Source organism: Gorilla gorilla, chromosome 17, assembly GCF_029281585.2.
Source record: "Gorilla gorilla gorilla isolate KB3781 chromosome 17, NHGRI_mGorGor1-v2.1_pri, whole genome shotgun sequence".
Lineage (NCBI taxonomy): Eukaryota > Metazoa > Chordata > Mammalia > Primates > Hominidae > Gorilla > Gorilla gorilla.
Window position 1 is genome coordinate 48,368,360 of NC_073241.2, and position 9,446 is coordinate 48,377,805.

The 9,446-nt window shown below is 40.2% G+C and overlaps 1 pseudogene; it reads left to right on the forward strand.

Moving 5' to 3' along the window:
* Positions 1 to 5,659: 5,659 nt before the first annotated feature.
* LOC101152754 (axin interactor, dorsalization-associated protein-like) lies at positions 5,660 to 8,497 on the forward strand (annotated as a pseudogene).
* The last annotated feature ends 949 nt before the right edge of the window (positions 8,498 to 9,446 follow it).

Here is a 9,446-nt window from a genome sequence, read left to right on the forward strand (position 1 = left end):
ATTTGTAATGTATTCTTTTTCCTCTGGCAGTTTTTCAGATTTTTTTTTTCCTTTATCACAGTCATTTGTTAGTTTTTTTTCCCCCTTTAATTATCATGTACGTTGAGTTGTGTTTCTTTTTTGTTTTTGCTTAGGGTTTGTTCAGATTTTTGGAATTCCGATTTAAGTTTTCATGAAATTTGAAGTTTTTTGGCAATTATTTTTTAAAATATACTTTCTATCTACTCTTTCCCTTTCTAGATCTCCAATTAAACAAATTTTGGATTGCTTGATATTGCCTCAAACATTTTCATTTTCTTAAGGCTTTCCTTTTTTTAAAGAAAACAACTGTATTTCTCTGAATGCTTTAGTTTGGATCATTTCTATTGTAGTGTCTTTAAGTTAACCAGTCATTCATTTATTCAGCCAGATCTAAACTTCAGCTAAGTCCATTTTGTGGATTTTTCACTTCAGATAATTGTTTTTTTTTTAGCTCTGGGAATTATTTTTTTTTAAAATATGTCCTTCCTTCATTTCCTTGTTATGTGTATTCCTTTAAAACATTACACATATTTAATATCAGTTTCAAGTTCTTGGGTTTTACTATTGGGCCTTGTGCTGTTTCCTTCCAGGCTTTCTGCAAGCTACTCAGGTCTTGCTAGAGAGTGAGTATTTATGTGATACCAGTTGATCATGAAGCCTAAGTTTCCTGTAATGAAGTGGATATCATTTTACCTAGCAAGCCATACACATGGGTATAAGCATTAGTGATTTATCACTAAGCAGAAAGGGCATAAAAGGCAATTGACTTAGGCGGGTATAGAAAGTACAAATAAGTTGTGAGTGGGTGACTCAGACTCCTTTATCACCAACTTCTGTTGCATTGCCTCATCTCAATACAACCGGGAAGCATCTTTTTATTTATTTATTTATTTATTTATTTATTTATTTATTAGATTGAGTTTCTCTCTTGTCACCCAGGCTGGAGCACAATGGCACAATCTCAGCTCACTGCAACCTCTCCCTCCCAGGTTCAAATGATTCTCCAGCCTCAGCCTCCTAAGTAGCTGGGATTATAGGTGCCCACCACCACCCCTGGCTAAGTTTTTTTGTATTTTTAGTAGAGATGGGGTTTCACTACGTTGGCCAGGCTGGTCTCGAACTCCTGACCTCAGGTGATCCACCCACCTCGGCCTCCCAAAGTGCTGGGATTACAGGCATGAGCCACCACACCCGGCCACCATCTGGGAAGTATCTTATGATCAGTTGACTAAAGAAGAAAAAATTCAAAGCTTAGCTTCAGATAGGTAGGTCTGCAAGAAATGCTGATGTCAACTGAAAGAGGATGACTGCAGCGTTTTGGCCCCACTCAGAGGTGATCGTGAAGGAAAGCAGTGAAGGAAAATTTTCCCTGTGGGCAAAATTTGGATGCTTAGTTTGAAGTGAGTTGCCAGAAGTATACTGTTGACCCTTAAGCAACAAAGGTTTAAGTGTACAAGTCCACTTGTACAAGGATTTTCTTCTCTGCCACTGCTGAGACAGCAAAAGCAATCCTTTTCCTCCTCCTCAGCTTATTCAATGTGAAGATAATGAGAATAAAGATCTTCGTGATGGTTCGCTTCCATTTAGTAAATGGTAAATATATTTTATCTTCCTTATGATTTTCTTAATAACATTTTCTTTTCTCTAGCTTACTTTATTGTCAGGACACAGTATATAACACATGTAACACACAAAATATGTGTTAATTGATCGTTTATGTTAATGGTAAGGCTTTCCATCAACAGTAGGCTATTAATAGTTAAGTTTTGGGAAAGCCAAATGTTATACATGCATTTTCGACTTCATTAGTGTCTCTGCCCTTAACTCCTGTGTTGTTAAAGGGTCAACTGTGTGTCTGCAACAGTTTGAGGGCGGTTGCTAGGTCTGGTTGAATGGTCAGTGGCTTGGAAGAAACAGGATTGTGAAATGGGTGAAAAGGAAGTCTGGGGGAGAGGCATGTAGCTGGATTGCTTGGAGTTGGCACAGACTATGAAGATAGGTATGTCTCATGTGAATACCACAAAAGGGCATCTTACTAAGGAGGGGCCTGCTAATTAGAAGGACAAAATGAAGGACTCAGAGGATGTCAGTTAGCCTCTTTCATCAGCCACCCCAGTGCTTGCTCAATGGGCCCATGGACATAGGTGGCCATGGTGGCAGCAATGAAGGCTATGTATGAAGTCTACAACATGGCATCCCTTTGTTGTCTGATTTGGCTGTTGTTACTGCTGAGTGTCTAATCTTCCAAAACAGATACTAACATTGAGCCCCTAAGATGGCAGTATTGCTTGTGGGACCAGCCAGCCACCTGTAGGTAGCTGAATACATTGACCTTTCACATTATGAAGCAGGCAGACTTGTCCTCACTGGGACGAACAGGTATTCTGCATATGAATTTGCCTTCCCTGCCTGCACCACCACCTGTGAACTCACAGAATGCCCTACCCGCAATCTTGGTGGTGCTCCATATCATGTTGCTACTCATCAAGGAATTTATATCAAAGAAAGAAAGTGACTTGGTCATAGTTTAGTTTAATGGTGACACCTTTTTCTTTGTACTCATCAAGGAATTTATATCACAGAAAGAAAATGACTTGGTCATAGCTTAGTTTAATGATGACCTTTTTTTCTTTCTAAATGGTTTATAAAATAATAGTCTGAAAATAATCACATATATTCTATGAACATGATGATAAATTCTCTTTACACATTTAAATGACATGTTACATTAATTAAAAATTGCCTTCCTATAATCTCTGTTAAATTGACTTTTTTCTGAGATCTACCTATATGATTCAGAATAAATGTGGAAACTAAGGCTCAAAGAGGTTAAGTAATCAGCCCTAATGTCACCCAGCTGGATAGTGGCAGAGACAGGCCTAGAACCGATTTCCTTGTCATACAATAGTGAAATGGATTACCACCTCAAATTGCCTGGGCAAACAAACATAAGGAAAGACATCAGATTTCAGAGTTAGAAAGAACATCTTTTTGTTACTTACTTGCTTTATCTCCTTAAAGAATTCATTTAACCACTCTGGAGTTAGTCTCAATTTCCTTATATTCATTATTAAGCGAATAGTGCCTACATTCACTATAAAGGAAATGTGCCTGGCATATAGATGGGTATGCAGTAAGTAGTTACTGGCGAGTAAAGAATGAAAAATTTTTAAACCTTCAATTTTTGATACTATTATTGACTATAACAGAGAGTACTTCCTAAGGAATCAATGAATTCCTGACATTAGATGCCGTCCAACTTGCTGTCTAGCACTAGAAAATGCTTCATGTGAATCATGAGCTTTATATTTTTTAAGTGTATTGTTCTGTTCAGGAAAGAGAGGAAACAACATTAGTTTCATATTTTTACATCTGTGAGCATTTTTTATGTAGGAAAGAATTTTTTCTATAATTGATGCTGGACTGTGCTTTGCTACTAAAAGAATAATTTAACCTCTACTTGGGAAACTAAATTCAGGTCTCTGTTAGTTCTTTCTTTGGACGTAGACATACATATTTCAAATAGGTGGTGATATTAAAAGTAAAGTATCATTTTGCTAGATATTCACTTCATTAAAACTATACACTGACGGCCTGGATGGTCTAGGCTGGTAGTCATTTTATATTGATCAAGAAGTTTTTGTCTCCTGCGATTTCCCTTGGTACTACATATTCTGTGGCTTTTAACAGCTATAGATTGAAACAAAAATACCAAACTCTCAATACACAAGCTCTGGTCATAAAAACCATAGAAACAAAAGAACTATTATTTAGTAGTAGTATTCAATATATCAAGTGGGAAAAAAAGCTCTGTAATATGATATGAGCCCATTTTTGAAGCTCTAATCTTTAAAGCAGGTAACATATCCTTAACTTCTGTGCTGCAGGTTAAATATTTTTATAATTATTGATACAAATGTAAGCACATTTGAGTTTCACTACTTTTCTACTCCTTATCTAAATGCGTGATGTAACCTTCAAATGTGTCTTGTTTTTAACCATTTTGTGGGAGGTATAAAACAAATTAATTAAGTACAAATATATATAATTAAGGCAAAACCCATATAGAATAAATTACTTAAAAATTATTTTAATGTATTTTAGTGAATTAGTAAATACAAAAATGATAAAATAAAATTATATTAAATCAAAATTATGTAGTAATATTAATTTTGTTCATGTTTATTTAACGTCATATTTTATATAAAAATGAGATAATCATTCTCAGGAGTTGGCTTTGCTGCTAACCAAAAACATTTAGTGTTTGGTTCCATATAATAAATAGTGTGCCTCTAAGATTTTATCAACAGAAAAAGCTTTAGACTTGAAGGTGGATATTTATTTCCAGTTCTGGGGTAATAAGGACACTTGGGCAAATTATAATCTGCTTCAACCTAGTTTTCCTTTTTTTTAAAAGATGAAAGAATGAGTTTTGAGGACACGTTTAACTCTAAAAACTAAGATACTTGATAAAAAATGGATTTGATAGCTATTTAGATCAATGTAGGAAAACTTATCCTTAGCAGCCTATCTGTATCCCTCGTTACCTTGTAAATTTTACGAGTGCAAGATGGCGACCTATTTATCTTAGTACACCAGTGACAAATATGATGTCTAGTATGTATCCAGTGCTCCATAATTGCAGAATAAATAATTAATGTCATTGCATCAAAGTTAAAACCAGAAAATAGTGTTCTGTTGTGACTTGCTAAAATAAAAATCTAGAAAAAATGCACACACACACACACACACACACACACACACACACACACACTTGAACCTTGTTAGAAGACTTACAGGATAACGTGAGAAGTTTCAGATGGCAATTGTTAAGTTAAATCTTAAACACTGTGACATTATAAGTGGTGCAAACATTCAATTAAAGCTATAAAACCCAAACTTAAAAGATTGTGTGTAATTTATTTGAAGAAGCAGTGTCTTCTAGCTTGATGCAGATTCTTCTTAAATTACTAATGAGCCAGACCTTTAAAACTACTTGGCAAGATAGTTTTATTGCTTGCTAATCAGGCTGCACGTTTTTACAACACACTTGCATGTAAAATTGAAAAACTCAACAACTTTTCAGATATTTGAAAAACAAAGCTCAGCATTTGCCCTTTTCATTGATTCTCTTCTTATCCTTTCTATTTCAAGATAGTTTGTTTGCATTTAGGGTATGTGGTAACACTGGAAATAACACTAGTCTAATTTTTTCTTACAGAAAAGCTTTCTTTTGGGCCTTTTATTATGAGTTTAGTCACTTTTCTTATTGCTTCACTGCTAGTGAATACACGTAATGTCTCCCTGTTCTGTGGAAAGTCAAAACATCAAAATATTTGAAAGGATCAATTCAGAATTTAGTACTGCTGTCTTTTCAGGTCCCAATTCCTGTTATTAGATAGGCTGTGGTAAAGTTTTGCTGGGTACAGGGATATCAAGTGGTCCTGTCCCGGGGCCTGTGTTTGCAGTGGCAGACTGAGGGAGCCTGCCCTTGGGCCCCAGGGCAGCACACTCTGGCCCTGGCATTAGCTGGTTCAGGTGGGCTGGTTCTTGGGCCTCCTGGTGTCCTGCTCCTGTGCCAGCAGTGGCAGCAGTGGGCAGGATCTCAAGGCCTTGGACAGTGGGTGTGGTGTGGGTGATGGCAGTAGCAGAGGCTGAACAAACCTCTGGCTCCCACGCTGTCCACACTGGTGCTGGTGTTGGCTGTGATGGGCTGAGAGCCAGTTCCCAGATCACAGGCAGTGGGTGCCAGCTGTGGTGGCAGTAGCAGGTTGGGTGGGCCTGACCTCAGGCCCCTGACAGAGTGCACAGGTGACACCAGTGGTGGACTCAACTGAGCACTGAGTGGCCCCTAGGTTCCCAGATGGGACAGCATGCTCCGGCACTGGAGGGGCTGAGCTGGCCAGGCAGACCTGACCTTAGGGCCCTCAGTGGTGCATGCAGGGGCTCTGATAGGCAGGGGCAGGGTGATCCCTAGGACCAAGGTGAAATGCAGGGGTGGGGGCAGCAGCAGCTGTGCTGCAGCCCTGCTACTCAGGGGGGTGGGGTTGTTTTCAGTGGCAGCAGCCCTAAGCAGGCAGCTGGGGAGCTCACACTTTGGCCCTGGCTCTTGTAGCGGCTCCTGTGGGCAGGGGAATTTGTCCTCAGGACATGTGAAAATGCATGGCATCTTCACTGCTGGGGGCAGTGGGGTCAGTAGGGTCTTTGGAATGGCTCACGCTTCAGCCCTGGCTGCAATAACACCAGCCAGTCACAGCAGGGGCTGTGGGCAGGGAATGTTGATGTGTGGAGGATGTGTGGGGATAGGGCTGTTGAGCCCCCAGGCATGATGCCCTTTGGTGGGAACTGGACTCTCTGTATGCACTGTGCTATTAGGGATGGGGTTGTATCCAGCATGAGAGCCCTCTCTGGGGCAATGCCGTCCTGCGACCTCCAGGCTGTGCCCTATGTTAGTCTCTGGGTGGAGGGGCTTCCCTGTGGCTAGGATTGCAGGAGCCTGTGGTGAGAACATGGACTGCTGGGATCTCACACTTACTCTGTCCTACATTGAGGAGCCCCTCCAGGCTCCCAGTTGATCCAGCCCAGCAGGCTGCCTCAATTCCTTCTTCCTTGCTTTAAGCGTTTCGTGTCACTTCTCTGTTGAATTCCAGTGTTCTCTCAGATGATCTATTCAAAGTGGATAACTACTAACTATGTTGGTTCTTCTGTGTGGAGGTGGCAGTACCAGATGCCTCTAGTCAGCCATCTTGAAGCCCTTCCTCCTTTTGTACAGTTTTGGCTTTTAAAGTATTTATCCTACATATTAGAAATGTAAGATTAATCAGTAAGCATGGGAAGGAGGAACAATCAAAAACTGAAAGCAGTGTGAAATAAATGAACCTACTATACTGCAAATAAATACCACAATCACACTAAAAAGAAAGAAAGAGAGAGAGGAAAAAAAGAGAAGAGTGGTTGCAAATAAGCTTGGGTGGCTCCTTGGAAGGTGGCAGAGTTTGCTACAGTGGTTCCTCCTGGCCCTGTCAATACTGGTGTCAGGCCCAGCCAGGATGGTGCCTGAAAGCCCGCTGGAGTAGGAACAGAAGGGGACAGGGTAAAGAGTGGTCACCTTCATGACCCAGAGTCTACTACAGCACTGGGGAGCCAGTTTTAGGAGAGGCACCAGCTTTGACTCTTGGAGCTAGCTGGTGGAAGTGATAGATGAGTATCTGATATTAGCAAGACTTCTACAAAAAGAGGCCCAAGCTCAACACGAGAATTCACAGAAGAACAAAAGAAACCCACAGGCAATGTTGCAACATGCTTGGAATTGTGAAGTGCAGCTTTACATTCCACACAGTTTCAAGAAGAACTGAAATGGGAGGACCTGAAGAAACTATAACTAATCCTAAAGAATATTTTTACATATAATAAAGAATTTCCATTTGACGTTCAGCCTGTCCCCTTAAAAAGAACTTTAGTACCTCATGAAAAACAGTATTTGGAATTTGAAGAAGATGAAGAACAGGGTGGTGCTGGAGCAGGGTCTCCCAATTCTTTTCCCGCTAGAGTTCCTGGTACGCTACTACTTGTATTAGTCTGTTTTCACACTGCTGATAAAGACATACCTGAGACTGGGCAATTTACAAAAGAAAGAGGCTTAATTGGACTTACAGTTCCCTGTGGCTGAGGAAGCCTCACAATCATGGCGGAAGGCAAGAAGGAGTAAGTCCCATCTTACACAGATGGCAGCAGCCGAAGAGAGAATGAGGAAGATGCAAAAGCAGAAACCCCTGATAAAATCATCAAATCTCGTGAGAGTTATACACTATCACAAGAACAGTATGGGGGAAACCACCTCCATGATTCAATTATCTCCCACCGGTCCCTCCCACAACATGTGGGAATTATGGGAGTACAATTCAAGATGAGATTTGAGTGGGGACACAGAGCCAAACCATATCATGACTTTATTACCAAAGTTGCTATCAGAACCAAGAGCGGTGTTACTCACTACTAGAACTGAGAACATTGGTCTGAAATATGCTAAGCAGCACATATCACTACTTTATTACCAAAGTTGTTGTCAGAATCAGGAGTGGTATTACTCACTACTAGAATTGAGAAAATTCGCCTGAAATATGCTATGTTACAGTTAGTATCAAGGAGCTGAATGACATAGATTTAAGTACTGTGCAAGATACTCCTGTGGCTTTAAGAAAAGAAGATACGTATGTTCATTTTAATGTGAACATTGAGCTACAGAAGTACATTAAAAAGTTAACCAAAGGTGAGGCTATCTTCCTTAAATTCAAAGACTACAAGCCTACAAAAATGTTTACCAGCACTTCATGGAGATGGATGAAATTAAACCTTGGCCGCTTGTAATAGAACTGTACAAAAAACCTACTGACTTTAAAAAATGAAATTGCAATTACAGACCAAGAAACCATTTGATCTTCATTTATTAATACATCAAACTTTGCACAAGGAATGATCCTGACATGAATAACTTGAAACTTTTGTGAATTTTACTACTCATTAGAAACCATCATAGCTCTGTGTATCACATTCATCCTCAGCAGGTAGGAAGCATGCTGTACCCATGCCAGTAGGCCAGAGTTTCCATAAATCTTCTGAAATCTAGGTGAAGGTCCCCAAACCTCAATTCTTGACTTCTGTGCACCCTCAAGTTCAACACCACGTGGAAGCTGCCAAGGGTTGGGGCTTGAACCCTTTGAAACCATGGGCCGAGCTGTACTTTGGTCCCTTTTAACAATGGCTAGAGTAGCTGGGATGCAGGGCACCAAGTCCCTAGGCTGCACACAGCATGGGGACCCTGGACCTAGAGCATGAAACCATTTTTTCTTCCTAGGCTTCTGGGTCTGTGATGAGAGGGGTGGCCGTGAAGACCTATGACATGCCCTGGAGACATTTTCCCCATTGTCTTTGGCATTAACATTCGGCTCTTTGTTACTTATGTGAATTTCTGCAGCCAGCTAGAATTTCTTCTTAAAAAATGGGTTTTTCTTTTCTACTGCATTGTTCAGGCTGCGAATTTTCTGAACTTTTAAGCTCTCTTTCTCTTTTAAAATGGAATGCTTTTAATGGCACCCAAGTCACCTTTTGAATGGTTTGTTGCTTAGAAATTTCTTCCACCAGATACCCTACATTATCTCTCTCAAGTTCAAAGTTCCACAAATCTCTAGGGCAGGGCAAAATGCCACCAGTCTCTTCACTAAAATGTAACAAGAGTCACCTTTGCTCCAGTTCCCAACAAGTTCCTCATCTCCATCTGAGACCACCTCAGCCTGGACCTTATTGTTTATATCACTATCAGCATTTTTATCAAAGTCATTCAACAAGTCTCTAGGAGGTTCCAAACTTTTCTACATTTTCCTGTCTTCTTCTGAGCCCTCTGAACTCTTCCAACCTCTGCCTGATAC